This window comes from Pleurodeles waltl, chromosome 6, assembly GCF_031143425.1.
Source record: "Pleurodeles waltl isolate 20211129_DDA chromosome 6, aPleWal1.hap1.20221129, whole genome shotgun sequence".
Lineage (NCBI taxonomy): Eukaryota > Metazoa > Chordata > Amphibia > Caudata > Salamandridae > Pleurodeles > Pleurodeles waltl.
Window position 1 is genome coordinate 1,320,533,726 of NC_090445.1, and position 19,290 is coordinate 1,320,553,015.

Sequence of the window (19,290 nt, forward strand, 5' to 3'; positions counted from 1 at the left end):
ATACATAAGTTATATGTACACAAACCAAAATCAGAGCACAATAGTCGTGATAGGGGGATTCTGCAACAAGAACAAACACCAGCAGTGCACTGACAACGGATTTCCAGACCTGAGGACCTGCAAGGCAAGGGGACCAAGTCCAATAGTCGCGACAGTGTCCGGGGGGGCAGGAGCCCAGGAAACCCCGAATGAACGTGCAAGGAAGCTGCCTCCTGATGGAAGAAGCTTGGAGTTCTGCAAGAAAGAAGAGGACTAGGAACTTCTCCTTTGGAAGACAGATGTCCCATGTCACGATGAAGCTTGTAGAGGTGTTCCCACGCAGAAATACCATAAACAAGCCTTGCTAGCTGCAAGGGTTGCGGTAGAGTTTTTTTGGTGCTGCTGAGGACCAGGAAGGACCAGAATGTCACCTTTTGGAGGAGGAGACGGAGGGGGCGCTCAGCAACTCAGAGAGCCCTCACAGAAGCAGGCAGCACCCACAGAAGTACCCCAACAGGCACTTAGAAGAAGAGTGAACTGGAGTCCACATGAAGTTACAAAAGAGGGGCCCACGACGTCGGAGGCCAACTCAGAGGGTTGTGAACTGCAGGACGGAGTGATGGGGACCCAGGCTAGGCTGTGCATGAAGGAAATCCTGGAAGAGTGCACAGAAGCTGGAGCAGCTGCAAATCACGCAGTACACAGCTTTGCAGTCTGGCATGGGGAGGCAAGGACTTACCTCCACCAAATTTGGACTGAAGAGTCACTGGACTGTGGGAGTCACTTGGACAGAGTTGCTGTATTCCAGGGACCACGCTCGTCAGGATGAGAGGGGACCCAGAGGACCGGTGATGCAGTCTTTTGGTGCCTTCGTTAGCAGGGGGAAGATTCCGTCGACCCACAGGAGATTTCTTCGGAGCTTCTGGTACAGGGTGAAGGCAGGCTACCCCCAGAGCATGCACCACCAGGAAACAGTCAAGAAAGCCGGCAGGATTAGTCGCTACAATGTTGCTGGTAGTCGTCTTGCTACTTTGTTGCGGTTTTGCAGGCGTCCTGGAGCAGTCAGCGGTCGATCCTTGGTAGAAGTCAAAGAGGGAGATGCAGAGGAACTCTGGTGAGCTCTTGCATTCGTTATCTGCCGAAGTCCCCAAAGCAGAGACCCTAAATACCCAGAAAAGGAGGTTTGGCCACCAAGAAAGGAGGATTGGCTACCAAGAGAGGTAAGAGCCTATCAGAAGGAGCCTCTGACATCACCTGCTGGCACTGGCCACTCAGAGCAGTCCAGTGTGCCCCCAACACCTCTGTTTCTAAGATGGCAGAGGTCTGGGACACACTGGAGGAGCTCTGGGTACCTCCCCTGGGAGGTACTGGTCAGGGGAGTAGTCATTCCCCTTTCCTTTGTATAGTTTTGCACCAGAGCAGGGCTGGGGGATCCCTGAACTGGTGTAGACTGGCATATGCAGAGATGGGCACCATCTGTGCCCTTCAAAGCATTTCCAGAGGCTGGAGGAGGCTACTCCTCCCCAGTCCTTCACACCTATTTCCAAAGGGAGAGGATGTAACACCCTCTCTCAGAGGAAATCCTTTGTTCTGCCTTCCTGGGCCAGGGCAGAAACCTGTCTGAGCGGTTGGCAGCAGCAGCAGCTGCAGTGGAGACCACAGAAAGGCAGTTTGGCAGTACCCAGGTTCTGTGCTAGAGACCCGGGGATCATGGAATTGTCCCCCCAGTACCAGAATGGTATTGGGGTGACAATTCCATGATCTTAGACATGTTACAAGGCCATGTTCGGAGTTACCATTGTGACGCTATACATAGGTAGTGACCTATGTATAGTGCACGCGTGTAATGGTGTCCCCGCACTCACAAAGTCCGGGGAATTTGCCCTGAACGATGTGGGGGCACTTTGGCTAGTGCCAGGGTGCCCACACACTAAGTAACTTGGCACCCAACCTTCACTAAGTGAAGGTTAGACATATAGGTGACTTATAAGTTACTTATGTGCAGTGGTAAATGGCTGTGAAATAACGTGGACGTTATTTCAATCAGGCTGCAGTGGCAGGCCTGTGTAAGAATTGTCAGAGCTCCCTGTGGGTGGCAAAAGAAATGCTGCAGCCCATTGGGATCTCCTGGAACCCCAATACCCCTGGGTACCTCAGTATACAAGGTACAATACAAGGGAATTATATGGGTGTACCAGTATGCCAATGTGAATTGGTACATTTAGTCACTAGCCTGTTAGTGACAAATTTGGAAAGCAGAGAGAGCATAACCACTGAGGTTCTGGTTAGCAGAGCCTCAGTGAGACAGTTAGGCATCACACAGGGAACACATACAGGGCACATACTTATGAGCACTGGGGCCCTGCCTGGCAGGGTCCCAGTGACACATAGACAAAAGCAACATATATACAGTGAAATATGGGGGTAACATGCAAGGCAAGATGGTACTTTCCTACATTTAGTTCATAGGTTGATACTGTAATCTGATGTGTTAGTTCTAGATATAAATTGGAACTTGGTTTCCTAAATAAAATTAACACATACTCAGATCAATGTCAGGGTGAGATGCTTCCAGAGAGTGAGACCACAAAAGATTTTGGCATGATCAGTTGAGTAGACCAAAGTTTTAGGCTTCTTTTGATCCTATTTGTCCTTTTGTCATCATACGTCAACATAGTGTTTCATGGCCCAAGACGAGCCCTGAGGCTATACCTGTTTTGGTCTGTACTCTTTGCCAGTAACATGATAACAGTGGCTCATCCTGCTCAAGACCTAATTGACCACTACATATAACAAGTTTGCTCCTAAAAAACTACATTGGACCTTTACAAAACAATGACCCCGAAGATGTCCTATACATTTCAAATACACTTCTAAAATGGTAAAGAACATTGCAAGAGCCTTATTACTTACTCACCAGGCATGAGAAGGATCTCGGAGTTCACCTATGGTTCTTAATCGACTTTTGTTTCCCAGACCGTGTTTCCAGTGTCCGAAGAGTAACGTTAGACGAGCGCTCGCCATACAGCTCCTTGCCTGTCATGGTTTACCTGCACAAGTCACTATAGGGATATATTGTACAATACACACGACTGTCATTTTCTATGTATGTATATGGTATTTTAGATTACAGCCCATAACCGTAAAACACAATAAAATGTGTATTATTAAGTAAACTTATTTTGACTGACTAAATCACTGCGCTGTCTCATGAGAGGATAATTCCATGACTTGAATACGTGTAATATCTCAATATGATTGAATGCAGAAATATTGTGCCATCGATTATACCAGCATTTTTGGAGTAACCATATATGATGCTAGGAGAGGATTTACGTATTGGAAATGTGCCCATGAGTCTTGATTTATGGCTCATGAAATGTATGAAATGTGCTCTCTTTTGTACTGAAGCTAGTGGAAGGAGCACACAAACTGGGAATTTACTTTTGAAACCAGTAAGGTTTGTCCTCGTCCTGGCTTGTGGTTATTTGTATTGTTAAAGTAATTGCCCTGACATTGTCCTCCAATGGTACTGTGCGCAAATTCTGGGTTGCATTGCTTTTTCACCAGTCATTGCTGTCTGCAGGCCAAATTGTTTGCTATTCGCCAAATTGGTGAAATGTAACCTATACTACTAGTGTTGAATTTGAGGCAGTGGTTGAAGGTAATGGGTGCTCTCACTCATTTATTAGTAATAGTGGCTTATTGTTTAGTACCTGACTCCGGCCCAGGGCATGAGAGCGAAATAGAAATGATGGAGAAAAGTAGGAAGAGAAACATAGGAAAACAGTGTAAAATATAGAAAGGATGGGTGATAAGGAGTTGGCAAAAGTGAGATAAATAGGGATGCAATGCAGAGTGGTAGAGGAAAGTGGCATTGAGTGGAATAAAGAATAGACAGCTTTGGTATTCTGCAAACGAGCAATAAGTAGCACCGGCAGTGGGCTCCTAAAAAAAAAAAGTTGTCCCTTCACGTATTTATGTTTTGCAAATGAAGAATCACTCATTCCCGTGACAGATTGCCTTTTTAACATGGTCTGCCTTTGCCAGAAGTCTGACTATGTCCCTAAAGTTGCTAAGGTCCATAAGCTTGGTAAGATCAAGTAGGTAGCTTCTCTTTGTGCTAGGGATCATGGTAATTTTCTGCAGATGCAGTATCCATCTGCTCTGCTACCCTTGCCTGAGATGTCTGCACTCTCCTAGTTGCACATTCTTCCTTCAATTCTAGAGGCTTGGAAGACTGGCATAGCTGCATTTGACATCACAGAAATCTGTCACATATCACACACTGCCTTTTATTCACCTGAAAACGTCATATTTATTTATATATGTGAATGAGGCGTTTCATTGTACACAAGGTCGGAGGAAGCACACTTGTTCTGAAAAAACATTTTTAATCGGAGAGTTGGGTAAAAACAGATGAGATGGGATTTCAGAGTGGCCAAATGCAATTGTTAACTGCTAATGGTAGGTTACTAGAAAAGGCTGGCAACGTATCTTATCACACACTTCTTCTAGCCTAAGTCTTGTCTACAGAATATTTCCCCTTTGGAGTTTTTATTAGAAAATCTGCACCAGATGGGATGTGGTTTATGTAAATAATAAATAGTGCACAATATTTACGTCGAAAGATCTTTATGTACACAATATTCCTGTTGTGTTACCGGGCCGCCCAGAAGCTCGGTAACGCCGGAACGAAAACACCACAGGACACCAGGTTTGAAGGTTGTAAACTGCCCGGCGCCAATACCACAGCCGACCTTTATTACCGCACCCCTTACTTCAGGGCCGCACCACCTTTAATTTGGAGGCAGGGGAAATCACCACCTAGCCCGGAGTGGAAATCCCTCCAACATGGATTATCCCACATCGCAACATAACAATCCCGATTTACAACCTTGTTAACATCCTAACTTTTCTGATCTTAGTTAAAGGATGGTTGTTGTGAGGGATGTCAACATTGGTGGCACTCTTTTGTTTGGATTTAAGAGCTGTTGTGAATACTTGCAAGTTTGATTGGTCCAAAGGTCACCTGAGAGTGGGTTCTAATAAAATAATCAGGCGAGTTAGAGAATGTATATAGTGTGTACCACAGAGGTAAGTGCATTAAGTAGGTAATATGCGCAGAGGCATACAAAGTAGAGATTGTCTGGGGTGAGGCCGGGGATGGCTTTAGCAGGGAGCAGAGATTGTGTAGTAGATAGTTTTTTTTTATTTCAGGGGAATACCCAAACAGACTGCTTTTGCTCTGTAGATGGCATATTCCCCATTTGCCTTTTTTCAGTGATGGGCACTGTACTGGACGCATGGCAGCAAAAGAACCCAGAAAAAAAGTTGATTACTTTGTCAAGGTTGAGGAGGAATGCTACATTAGACTTAGTAGTAATACTATCCTATTTGTCCTTTTTAGTATATATGTGAGTTGTCTGGCAAAGTGGAAATAGTGCTGAAGATTAATCTCCCCAATAATTATCTGTTTTAGCAGCTCTTTTTGTAAATCAAACCAATTCAAGAATCATTATCAAATAAAATATACCCCAAGTGCTCCGGTTGTGGAAGAGGGTGTAAAGGCTATAAAATAGAAATAGAATAGGAATAAGAGACTAAGTTGGAAAGAAAGAGGAAAATAAAAGGTTTGACTTTTAGGCAAGTTAAGCATACAGGGGCTTAGGCCATCAAGAGGCAGATGGGAGTCAGGCAATTGAAGATTTGAATCAGGGGTTGAGAAGTAGACTACGGAAAGGAGAATAAAAATATGTTTGTTCTCATCATAGTGGCGATTAGTTAATGTGAATTAGGAGATCTTAGGCCCAAGGCAAGTGGTGTAGACTGAGAAATGTAACATTCTCTGGGAGAGAACAATGGGTTGAGAACAACATAAGCACTAGGAAACTGAGAAGAAGCATTGTGGGCCATTGAAGGAAATACCAACAAATCAGACAAGAATCCTGTACAGGATGGTTTTTAATATGGAAGACAGTTTGAAGTGGATCAGAATAGGTTAGAAGTGAATGTGCAGAATAGATACATTAGATAATTCAGAAAGCTGTCTCAGAGACATGGAAGGCATGGATCTGGTTCAGAAGTAGTGAGAATGTTGTGGAGGTCCAGATAATTAATGAGTTTGATGAAGATCACTAAAGGATTTTTTAGAAATGGCCACGAGACGGACAGAGTAATAGTAGAAGAGAAAGGAGGATTGGGCCATTGTAGGTTATCAGAAGTGGTAGTACCACGGAGACTTTGAAACAATCTGTGTAAGCACCGCCTAGGAAAAAGAGATTATTAAATTTAGAGAGTCAGAGACAAGATAATACTCATTAACAAATTCTTCACATTTTGTAGCACTGGTTTCCAAGAATAATTGAAAAAATATATACTATTTTAAATTATTCTGAAATATGTTTATTTAGTCAAACACAACTTAATACAGCCACATACAACATATTGTTTTCTACAGTGAACACAAAACTAAAAGAATAATCTCAGTTATACATAGACAAACATCCAAAGTTGCTCCTTGTTCCTTCTCACTTGGTCCAGAGGGTTGTCATTGTCCCTTACCTGTAGATCTGTATATTGCCCTCATTTGCGTAGTTTTGGGTTAACTGCTACTCTTTTAAAGAGAATAAAGAGACGTGCCTCTACTTTTTCCACTCTTGCAGTCTCACATCGGACATCTGTCTCTATAAGTGCACATCATGTTGGAGTAGCTTCAACTGACCTGCTCTTGATCAATTAAATAATTAACTCAGGAAAAAATATGCATTTCCTCCTATCAAACTCCCACTTTATGACAGCTGAACGAAGACAAAGGAGTATAGAATCAGAATGTTGCTAACATATAGAAATTCATGACAGAAACGAAAAACCTGATCGCACTGTTATCATAGATAATCTGCACCACCCAAAGCAGCACCTGTTTTCTGGGATGTAAACTACTAGCATGGAGCATGGAGTTGCAAGCAGTGTGTTTTCTGAACAATGAGAAAAGGATGTTAGAGTCCTTGTTATAGAGTAAGAGGTCTAGATAGGCAATCTGAGTTTGGCTGTACCGGTATGTCAAAGAAATATTGTAGGAATTGTCACTAAGGAAAGAGATGAAGTCTAGTAAGAGTTCGACACTGCCTGTCCAGATCATTAAAATATAATCAATATATGTACCCCAGCAAACCACAGAGTTGATACATTCAGAAGGGCATTGAGACAAACTATAGAATTTCTCCAGCCAACCCATTAACAAATTGGTGAAGAGGGGAATACTTTGGACCCCATCAACACTTCTTGGCATTGTTGAAATCAGAAGCCATTGTGAAAAAAAATATATATATTATTGTCCGAAACAAACAACACCATCTTAATCAACATCTGAGTATGTTCAAGTAGGGTAGCATCTCTGAGAGAGACAAAATGTTCTATAGCTTGTATGCCTTCAGTTTTAGGAATGGATGTGTAAAGGGGACATATATCTAGGGTGACAATCAGCATTCGTCATTCCAAACAAAGACCACAAGTTGGTTAAGAAGGTGTTTGGTGTCTTGTACTTAAGAGGGGAGGTTATGAACAAAAGGTTGGAGGCAGATATCAATGTACTCAGAAATATGTTCGGTAGGGGAGCCGATCCCTGAGATAATTGATCTTCCTGGTGGAAAAGTTCCCTGTTTATGTATTTTTGTTAGGGTATAGATACATGGTGCTGTAGGTTGTGGATTATACATATATATGTATTCCAAATCAGTGATGAGACATCTATGCCTCCATCCTTTATATGTACTTTCTAGAAGGATAGTAATGTCTTTGATGGGATTGTTGTCTAATTTAAGGTATGCAGCAGTGTCTCATAGTTGTTTGTCTATCTCTCCAATATAATCATCCTTGTTCATAATGAATATGTTGCTACCTTTGTCTCTTTCCCTTATAACTATGCTGGGCAACGATGAAAACTGTGTAAGAGCCTCCCTTTCCTCAGTGCTTAAGTTACTATGCCAAATGTGAGCATGTGATAGGTCAGAATCCTCCCACCTGTATGGATCATTGGTCATCAGTCTATAGAATGTGTCAATAGTGTTATCATTAGGTAAAGTGGGAAGAAAAGTAGATTTGGGTCGTAGACCACTGTCCAGGCTAAGGTGAGGAGAAATGTCCAAGTCAGCCAGAATTTGTGTCAGGGAAGGTATGGTCATCTCAATATTGTCCCTAGCTCAGAAATCATTGATTGAGGTTTAAGGGCGAAAACCTTTTTGAGTTTAAGTTTACATATACATTTATAGACATCACGATGCATCTGAAATCTGGTTTGGAATTGAGACAAAAACCCAGTCCTTTGGAAAGTAATTTTATTTGGGCAGGATTCAGAACATGATGGAAAATATTTACAATAGCAGTAGTTTCAGACTGCATAAAACAATTAGTGGTACATGGAGGCAACATATCACAACAGCTATTCAGTTCTTTTAGACTCTGGAGTATGAGCAGGTGGTCATGCTCTCCTTTTTTGGTTGACCCCATCCTCCTTTTTGCTCTTCTAGTTTGTTTGGTGGAATTGTTTGTTTGGCAGTCCACCTTGGTACCGTTTCAGTACCGTTCCACCTCCTTTAAAAAAATAGACAAAGAGATTTGGTTAAGTAAAGTGTTGGAGCTAGTACCTGGACCCTCACTGAGGTCGGTTCTTATACTAGAGACATCTGACTCACTGTAGATGGACTGCTAAGGTCTCCCCCACGTCATATTTGTCTGTAGGTTGATTCACTTGTATTTTAACAAATTTGCATGCAAAGGTGAAGATCCCACTGCTGTTATAGTCATTGTCATCTCTCATAAGTTTCTTGTCTTTAAGATAGAGTTGTTCTTTGTGAAGCACTTCCTCCAAAATGTTGTAATTGTTTTAGGTAGTCTTCACTAGGTTTAAATCTCCTATTTCTTCTTACAACGTACCCATTTCTAGTAAGATGGATTCCCGTTTCCTTTCTGCATGCCTGATCAAAATGGACATAATGGAATTTAATGAACTGTGTAGCAATTGTTCCTACTCTAATAGCAGATCTGCAGCTAGATCGTCAAAACATGGAAAGATGATGATCCTGAGACCTCTGGGTACTTTTTTCATTGTAATATACTTTCTAAGGATAGTGGCGTCCCACCGTTATGAATCCTTTTGTTTCTTTATTTTTTCTAATCGTACAAATTTATCTTTAAACCCATTGGTCTTGTCAACACCTAAAGAATCAGTATTAGAGGTGTTTTTGTTTTGAAATAGTTCCAAATAATCTGTCTCTATCACCTTTGAATGTGGCCATGGTCTGAAGCAACACGCAAATTAGTAAAATGCTGCAAAATGGAGTGCAGGCAAAAAACACAAAATGACAGTAACGAAAAATCTGGTAGCAGTGGTATCAAAGATTAGCCACACCTCCCAAATCAGGATTTATGTAGTCAATCAATGGGCTACAATCATAGTGCTAACATATAGTGAACAATGAATGTAGAGAAATTCCCACATATTACAATCATATAAATATACCACCACAAAGTCCAAATATCTTCTTCTTCCTAAAGCAGGCCCAATTTTGTCACATTACCTGCTCTTTGAATATGTACATTTTTACCTTTTAGAGATTCCTGTCTAGTCTTTGAGATCCACTAATGACTGTTCAACCTGAATTAGTTACGTGCTATGTTATCTCCTATTTACATACTTCAGGTATTTTGCCAACTAATATTTTTGTCCTGTTTCTCAACTCATTTTTTAGTCTTGCAGCATTTGTGACCAATTTCAACCAACATGGGGCATTTTAGTGAAGGGTCTCTACCCACTATTCCGTGCTCACCTTCTCTTCACTCATATTTTCTCATACATTTTGCAGCCCTTCTGCAGCCCTGTTCTCTTCACCATTTGGGACTTTTTTACTATTCACCATTTCATTCAAGATGTCTGTCTTTACCCTTTCTTACTTCGGTCTTAATTGGCGCTCTCTATTTCTCCCTTAAGTTTGTAGACTGGCACTATCTGCTCTACATTTTCATTAACTAATCATTAACATCGGCTGTTTGAATATGGATTGCACCATGCTTTTTTGGACAGCAGTACCATCTATGCTCATTTGGATATGTGTCACACTTATGTGCTTTGTGTATTGGAATATTAATTGATTCCTTATATTTATTGTACTTACTGCCTTGAAAAAGTCCTCTTCAACGAAACACACGTTGGCTGTCTGCGTTTTGTTGAAAATACCATGCCTGATTTCTGATGCTGGAAACATAATTAGTAAATTGGATCAGTTTTTGTTTCATCAACAATTTGAACCTGCTTTGGGAAGCAGATCATCTAAGGACTTTGTGGTGCCCTCGGTGTGTTCAAATGAAATAGAAATCCATGCCACAATAATGAGGATGTCTGAGGCATGAATGGTCATGGCCAAATTCACAAAGATCAAATGCCTCAGGGAAACCCTGGCTTAATGCACAAAGAAAATAAAACAATACAACGAAATGCAGGGAAAAGTTTACTTTTGAACAACAAGCAATAGTTGGTGGAATTTCCTGCAATACTCCTCCTGTTGTTGGTTTAATGCAACGACTACAACATTTCCACAGAGCAGAATTTCCTTTTCAGAAATGTACTTTTAATTAAGAAAAATCTGCTCCTACTGTTGAGCAAAGTTGATGAGAATTACTATAAATATTACTGATTGGTAGAAAAAAAATGATGAATAGACTTCCAATAGGGAAGGATGAAGTCAGTTCCCCTAATCACCCTTTCATCAACCAATCTGAAGTTAAACCCCTGCTGCAAGTTATGATTTCCTGTCATAGAGATCAGGGATCTTGTGGCAAAAAACCTGTGGTATTACTCAATGGCGACCTGTAGCTGTAGGGTTTGTGAGGCCGGGGCAGTAAAGGGGACTGTATGGGGTAGGAACGGAGCACAATAGAACCTAAAACTCTCACTGTAGTCAGTGCCTGGAGTAGTAGATGGCTATCAAGCTGCACCAGTCCACTCACTACCCCCGAAGGCCCCTACGGTAGTGGCAGTGGTATGCCATGATCACGAAGTAGTGGTAAAGCTGTTTGTCTTCGTTATTAAAAACCTTATTGGGCTTTACACGGCGTGAAGCTTTTTTTTATTTTTTTTAAAGAATTAGCAAATACTAAAGTAATCGATCTTTACAACTTCACCCCCCCCCCCCCCCCCCGATATTTAGCCATATGGAGATTATCGAGAAAAGTCTCAATTTCTAGGATTTACCAAGATTTTTTACGGTAATTTGACCTATTCCTCTCATGTAGGTCTCTTTTTTGTAGCAATGGAGGCATGTGGCAATTACGTGGAAGAAACAGTTCATGATGCAAACTCATTTGAACAGAAAGTCTGGTTTTACCAAGAAAGACAGAACCATCATGTTCATCAGATCTTTTTTCGACAGGATCACCAATCTCACTTTCTTTTTAGTACTTTAGCAGTGTCAGCCTGTGGAAAGAGAGAGAGATAGAAGGCCCCGAAGGAATGAGGTGAAACATGTTATCACAGCCTGTTCCGTTTCACACCATATGTCAGGGCCACCTGAGAATATGAGACCAACGCCCTTATTTAGAGTTTGGTGGGTAGGATCTCCTTCAGAAGCATGGCGGATATCCTGTCCACTTTATTATAAGTGAATTATGGCCTATTGCACTTGTTGTGTAGTGGCGGTATGTCCACCACATTTAGATGAAGTAGTGCATCTACCGAATTCTTAATAAGGCCCCAAATTATCTGCTTAGAAACAGAATGATCCTCAGCCCAAAAATGTTTTTTTAGCCAAATCAGTGAAGAAATATTGAGGATATAATCACAACATTCGTTCCACCCCTCCTATCTTGCTAATTATTACAGAAGTCGTTTAGAAAATGTCACAATATACATTTTTCTATTCACAAACGGTATGATACGTCATCTTATTATTCTGAAGGTGTGGTATGGAATGATGCATGAGGAAATGCCTTGTCTATAGGGAGAGAGCATTACATTCTCAAAATAATTGGCATTCATATCATACTCCTAATTCGTTCTATCACACCATAATTGGCTCTGGCTCATGGTGATTACTGCACCATCACCCTTGGGTGGGACTTTAGTTCAGATATAAAAACAGCCTTTTACAACAGAGCAAACATAGCTCAAAGAACTGCTTTTCCAGTTTTCCCTTGATATCAGGCTGTGCCACACCAAGAGAATCATGTCTGCAAAGGGCGGAGGACACCACCAGCAGCAAAAGCAAAAGCCCCAGTGCCCAGAGCCGTGCCCGCCAGAACCCTGCCAAGAACGTAAGTGATGCCAATAAACAGCCTTTCATTAATCCTTATTTATGCATAAAAGATTGAGAAAACGGTATATAATTGCTTCCTGGGATGCACTGCACTATGTGGATATTACCTGCATGCTTTGCTTTACAAAAATGTCATATGAATGATACACTGTCAGTAGAAAGCTCATTGTTTAATTCATGTTCATATATGGGCTTTTTAGGTAAAGAAGTATATTTGTTTCAGTAAGAACCACCAATGACATGAGCAGACACTGCTGGAAACATGTTGATGCACTGAAAGACTGTGTAGCCCTTTCTCCACATCTGAATGTGCAGATAGGTCAGAGAAGATCAGCATATACCACTGTGCTTGTGCGAAAAAGGGCTGTGTGATGAGGCACGTGGAAATGGCACTGGAGTAACATAGGGGAGTTCATTCTCATAGACATCAAGGTAAATAAACGGTCCATTAGCAGGATGAATTTGAGAAAAATTATCCATGAAACTCAAAAATATTTGGGGATTAGGCATTGAGAATGAGCAAAAGCAGACCCGTGGACAATGTAGTAAGCAGTTACTCTATACCGAAGAAGGGCAAATATCATGAAAACTGTGTTCACATATGCAGCACTGGCTGCACCAACAACGTTGAAACGAAATACTTTCAACTAACGTAAGTATTATCATGCACTACATTTACTAGGATGCTTCTGTGAGGAAAGTGTCTGTTGGTATGCCTAGCAATGTGCTCCCTTCCACCATTTGTGATTGACTACTTATTAAGTTATTGGAATGACAAGCTCATTGGGATGTGTCAGTGCTCTGGGAGTGGTACAGAAACCTGAAAAGACTGTAAGTGGCATTGCTGCACCCTCAAATGTAAAGGGTCTCTCTCTACTGAATCAGTTACTGTTACTGATTGAAACACACATCTAGAGATACACAGCACTTGACTGCCCGTACAATAGTGAATATTCAAGACTTTCAATTCAAGTGATTGTTATCATGCAGTGCATTTACCACAATGCATCTGGGTGAAGGTGGGGTGCAAGGCACTATCCTCCCTTCCCCCTTTTGTGATTGGTACAGTGTAGTGTATATTGTGTTACACAAGGCATGGAAACTGGAAGCTGAATGACCGAGCAGGCTTTATCAATATTAATACCTATATTTAGAATCGAGGTTAATATCCAAAATAAATAGCTCTTGTTGGAATCTAGGAAATTATTCAAAATGAGTAGATTTGTTAAGAATCAGAATTTTTACCCTGAAATTTGGTAAATCATAATTGAATTATTTCATTAGCAAGGATGAGGTTGAAATGGATAAATAGTTATATATTTTTCGATCAGTTTGAAAACTGTTTGGGGTGTGAGGAAACACGCTTTTTGAAGTATCCGCCCACCTTTTGCCCCCATTTTTACTGATGCTGGTGTTTCCTGACACTGATTGTGCCCTGGGCTCTGCTAACCAGGCTCAGGGCCAATGCTCTGATTGAAAGGTGTATGGTAATTAGGTTTAATTACAATTGGTACTTACAACCTACTGTAAGTTCCTAGTATATAGTAGGGCATGTAGGTTTAGAAACCCAGTAAATTTAATGCACTGCCTTGGTTGCAGCTGTCATTTTAAAAGCCAGCTCTGCCTTGCAGGCTGCTTTTTTAATACCACTGCCAAACTTGACTTCAGAATGATCCTTATTTTGTACATATGTCACAGCTAAGGATTGCCCCAGGAGCCCCAAGGTAGGGTGAATTATATTAATAAACAGGGACATTACAATAGATGTTTTATATGCCCTGGTGAGGGAAAAACTGCCAATTTCATTTTTCACTGTTGAAGTACTGCTACCTCCATAGGCTAACATGAAAAGTCTTTGTTAAACATTAATAAAGTCTTAACATTTGGTAGGAATGGACTTGAACAGTGATTCAAAGTGTTAAAATAATAATTAAAATAAATCCAACAACTTGCCATGGTTAGATTTTTTATAACTATTACAAAGAAATAGTTTTTGATCTCTTTCCTAAAGTTACCTAAAATCAGCCCTGTAGCAGCCTCTTCGGATTGGTCAGCCTTTGACAGCCTTGACAGCTCTCATGAGATGTAAAGGGTCCTGGGCTATGACAAAGGAGACATCTGGTGGGAGGAGATCTGCTGCCTACTGGTGCCAGACAGGAAGCGGGTTAGCAACACCTGTGGGTGGGCTTAGCCATACCTGAACCTTCTGGAGAGATTTTCTCCATTTTGGATTTTTGTGAAACAGTGCTTTCTAGGACAAAATGTGCCACACTTAAAAGGAGGTTGTACCCTCCACCCCACCCTGTACCCCACTGGTCAGAGGTGCCCCTGCTTGCCAGCCCAGAAACCTGAATAAATACAGCAGCGCTGTCCAGCAACTCAGATCCCTGCCTGGAAAGAAAAGGAAAAAGGACTGCCCTACTGAACCCCTGGTCTGCACTAAGAGAGGACTGCACTCACAAGGACTGTGTCAACTGCACACTGTGGGCTTCACAAAAGAGATCTTTACCTTGCTTCAAAAGACTAAGAAGAGGGACTCTATTAAAGCAACAGGTACAAAAGAACTTAAAGAAGTCACTTGCATCATCTCCCCTAACACAAGCCCAGCTAACCCGCTTCACCTGGACCTGACCCGGTGCATTGTGGGAGTCGTAGTCCCAAACCTCCAACAGGCAAATCAGAGCTTCTGGACCGTTGGCTGGTGTTGTGGACCTTCAAAGATCCAAAGGAAACATCTGGAGAAGAAGGACTGCCCTGCTGGACCCTTGGGCTGCACAAGAGGGGAATGCACTCATAAGGACTGCTCCTGGTGCACTCACAATGCTTCATAACAAAAGAACTTTGCATGTATCAATGGATAAGGAGTGGACTCCCTGTTCTGTAACAGGTAGAAAAGTTTGGGAAGGGCTGCCTGCAACATCAACAGCAAGGGAAGCTCCAGCTGACAAGTTTTCGCCTGGAGTTTACTTGGATTGACCAAGTGCATTGTGGGAGTTGTAGTCCCAGACCCCAAGAGGTAAACCAGAGCTTCTGAACCCTTGGCTGGTGCCATGGACCACTTTCTTCCATCAAGAAACACTTCTGGAGGTAAGTGTAAAAGTGTTACATCGCAGGCAGCCTGAAATCTTGACTTTGTCCCAATTAAATGTGATCCATTTTGAGTTCTATTTGCTTCTAAGTGTTATTTTTACTTTTAATCTTTAAAAATTCATATCTCCAATAGCCTACATTGGATTTTGTTCCTTTTGCTGCCATCTTAATCATAACAATATTTCCTATTTTTATAAATTGTCGTTGGTGTCTTATTGTGTGTTGTGTTCTACTATTTTACTGTATTGGTGTTTTTAAATGCTTTGCACACCTGTCTCCTAAATTAAGCCTGTCTGCTCGCAGCCAAGCTACCAAGGGTTTAGCAAGGATTCATTTATTGAGAACTTGACTTACCTTATTTGTGATTGTGGTGCTATTACTAGTTGTAGGTACCTACCAGTGCCTACTAATGAACAAGTTCCCAACAGGGAGTATATTTTCATTTTGGCAGACAGGCCATAAAATTACACAGGTGGTGGAGGCCAGTCCAGCAACATCCTGCCTGCCAAACTGGCAGGCCCTTGCCATATCTCTGGGGAAAGTTCATAAAATGTCCTCCCATTAACATGCAGGGTTTTTTTGTTTCCTTTTTTATACATGTACATGTATCAAACATTTTACCTGTATTTATTTAAGTGCAACTTTCTTCTTTTCTGGAATTTTACTTTATGTGTTGCTATCAAACTTTTGAGCCATGGAAGTCTATAATCATCCCAGAACCTATCACAAAATGGATGCACTGTTCTGGTCTCTGCCTAGTATACCTCTGAAAAGGTGTGCCTGGTGCAGATCATGACAGGGTGCGCCACTATCATAAACGGGTTGCCCCAAGGGCAGACTCAAACTTGTGGCTGCCCTGGCGGCTGCCTAGTTAGTGGCAATTTACAAGCCATGTTTAACTATGCAGAAGGAATCCGCCTCACTTTATAGAGGGGACAGCGATTTCTCCTCCCCCGACCCTCCTTAAAGGCGGGCACAGTGAATGACTGCACTAGAGAAAAATGAGGAGTTACTGGGGGAACACAAACTGAAATTATAGATTTCAACGTTAATTTACAATTTCTAATCCTTAAACTTCAATTTGTAATCCCTGCTAATTCTAGTAACTCTGCTCCCAGGGTTACTAGCAGCCGTCCTGGTAAGGAGGAACTCATAATGGAGTCCATAAAAACTGAGGCATTCAGCAACATTTATAGGTTGTTGGAAACGAAACGGAGGTCGTCCACTTTAATTTGACCTCACTTTATAAATCGTTTTTACTTTATTCATTTCAGCCTGTGAACCGGTTCAACAGTGCCAGGACCAGGCAGTTCAGCAGTGCCAGGACCAGGCACCAAAGTGTCCTGAACCAGGTATGGATGATGCATCACAAACGTTGCACAGATATACTCATATTGCAATGAAAGTAAATACAGTTCCTGCCAAGTATGTTCACCTTTTTAGGTATAACAAATATGCAATCCCTGGTATGCCAATGTATCAACTTGTGCTGCAGTTTAAATGGGGAAATAGAATAGATGGTATATTCTTTAATGAAATCCAAAACGATGAGAGTTAGTTTCTATTTAAGTTCGTGCCGATACATTGTCACTTGCTTAACATCTGACAGGAACGATACTTGGAATTGCAGTGCTGACGGTAAAAAGACTTAGGCCGGTATTTATATTTTTTTTGCGCCACATTTGTGCCATTTTTTTACGCAAAAGCGGTGCAAACTTACAAAATACATTGATATTTTGTAAGTTTGCACCACTTTTTCGTCACAAAATGGCACAAATGCGGTGCAAAAAAAGTATAAATACGGACCTTAGGGCCTGATTTATGAAATGTTAGCGCCGCCTTTATGTCATTTTTTTACGCAAAAGTGGCGCAAACTTACAAAATACAAATGTATTTTGTAAGTTTGCGCCGTTTTTGCCTCACAAAATGACTTAAAGGCGGCACTACCTTTTCATAAATTGACGCAAAAGTGGCACAAACTTACAAAATATAAATGTATTTTGTAAATTTGTGCGCTTTTGCCTCACAAAATGACATAAAGGCGGCACTAACTTTTCATAAATCAGGCCCGTATTTATACCTTTTTTGTGCTGCATTTGCGCCATTTTTTTACGCAAAAGTGGCGCAAAGTTACAAAATATAAATGTATTTTGTAAGTTTGCACCGCTTTTGCGTCACAAAATGACATAAAGGTGGTGCTAACTTTTCATAAATCAGGCTCTTACTTGCCAAAAAAAGGCAATTTGCTGCAATTTTTTCAGATTTTTTAAAATTAAATTTGGGTAACACTGTAAAGCTTCTGCCTTAGTTTGCCTCACGGAAGTGTGACCCATGCTCATTTATTTAACATGTTATGTGCAAATTTAGTAAGATTTTATATGTATTAACAGCATGCCATTCCTTTCCAGTTCAACCTTGGAATCCATGCCCACCCGAGCCTTGCCAGGACCAGCAGAAGCCAGCCCAAAAGGGTGGATGCAAGAAGTGATGTTCACAGCACCCAGAGGCAACATCCTCAGCCAGCAATGTTCAGTTCTAGAATGCCTGGGTTCAGAAATGGCATGAAAACGTTAGAGTGTCCTACCAGTCATGCTGTCCAGATCACTGTCTCCATGGCATTGCACTTATTTACACTTTTATTCCTTATTTATAGTTATCGTCTAGACATTAAAATTATTTTAACAACTTAACTGTTTTGTGGCCTTTGGTCTTGTGCTAGTTGTATGCTGCTTTGAAAACGAACCAGGTGTGAACTGATGACAGAACATTTGATTACGATCTTCTAAACATGGATGTAAAGGAACTTACTATGAGTGCCTTTAATATTTCGGGGACACAGCAAATATTTACTACACGTTTAAAGGAAAATTAGGGCCGATGTTTTAGATATCACAAGAGAGCTAGGCAATAGAGAAAGTTTTAGAACCAGTTATGAAACTGTAAAACTGACCACTTTATGATATCTACTTAAAATATTATGGTTTCTTAAAAGTCTAAATTAATACGTTTTCCTGGTCATGAATGATTAACTATTTTTCATCATTACTTCTATGTTTTCTTCAGATCTTCATACAAAGAATTTCAGTAGGGCACGTGTGTCATTCTTACCTGCTCAGTTACATTTTCTTATCATTGAAAGCAACTGTGCTTTCCCTGCACTAAAAGGTAGTCCCACCCATGCCCCTGTGCATTGGAAAACTGAACAAGTAGCTAAATGGAAATGGCCTCACATTTGAGGTTTCCCTCAGTCCATTAAGGGCTTGTCCAGTGGTTTTCCAAAAAAGCGTTGAACAGCAAAAATAATGTTACAAGAACAAAAAATGTAATACCGACCCTCGCAAAGGTGAAACTACCAAAATAGTATATACATTTAAAGGGACCTCACGTTTTCACTGAGAGAAAATGAAGAGTATATCACGGAGCACTGCAAAACACAGCAGAATTGTCTCTTAAATAACAGTCGGGCCGAATGGAACCATAGAAGGACAACAGTGGTCATGTGGAACTTCTTTAACGAGACAGCTACACCTTACATACATGAAAGAGTGAAATGATATAAGAAGAAGCTTGTGAGGTGTCAAAATTATCCTCTTCGCTGCTTATTGAGTAGGAAAAAAACAGCCATTTGTGTCTACGATTTAATCTGTAATTTCCTCTAACTGTGACAGATTTTGAAAGCAATATACCATTGCGTCCGCTGGACCCTTCGGGCTGGTGCGATATATAGGGCTTGCAGGTTCACCAAGAACACTAGGTACCCAGAGCCAATACCTAAACTACCCCTTACAATGGTTTTTCAGTGTATACCTGGTATACAGAAATTGATTTGGTAAAATATAAAGAGTGAAAAATAGGTATCAAGGAAACCTGTGTATGTCAGAAATGGGCACAAGATATGGAGTTTGGAAGCAGT

General features: G+C 41.2%; 1 long non-coding RNA gene across 1 annotated transcript; it reads left to right on the forward strand.

Annotated features, from left to right (window-relative positions):
- Positions 1-12,143: 12,143 nt before the first annotated feature.
- LOC138302130 (uncharacterized) lies at positions 12,144-18,067 on the forward strand. Its single transcript, XR_011205295.1, has 3 exons — positions 12,144-12,285; positions 16,652-16,729; positions 17,786-18,067. It is a non-coding gene; the product is annotated as an uncharacterized lncRNA (long non-coding RNA).
- The last annotated feature ends 1,223 nt before the right edge of the window (positions 18,068-19,290 follow it).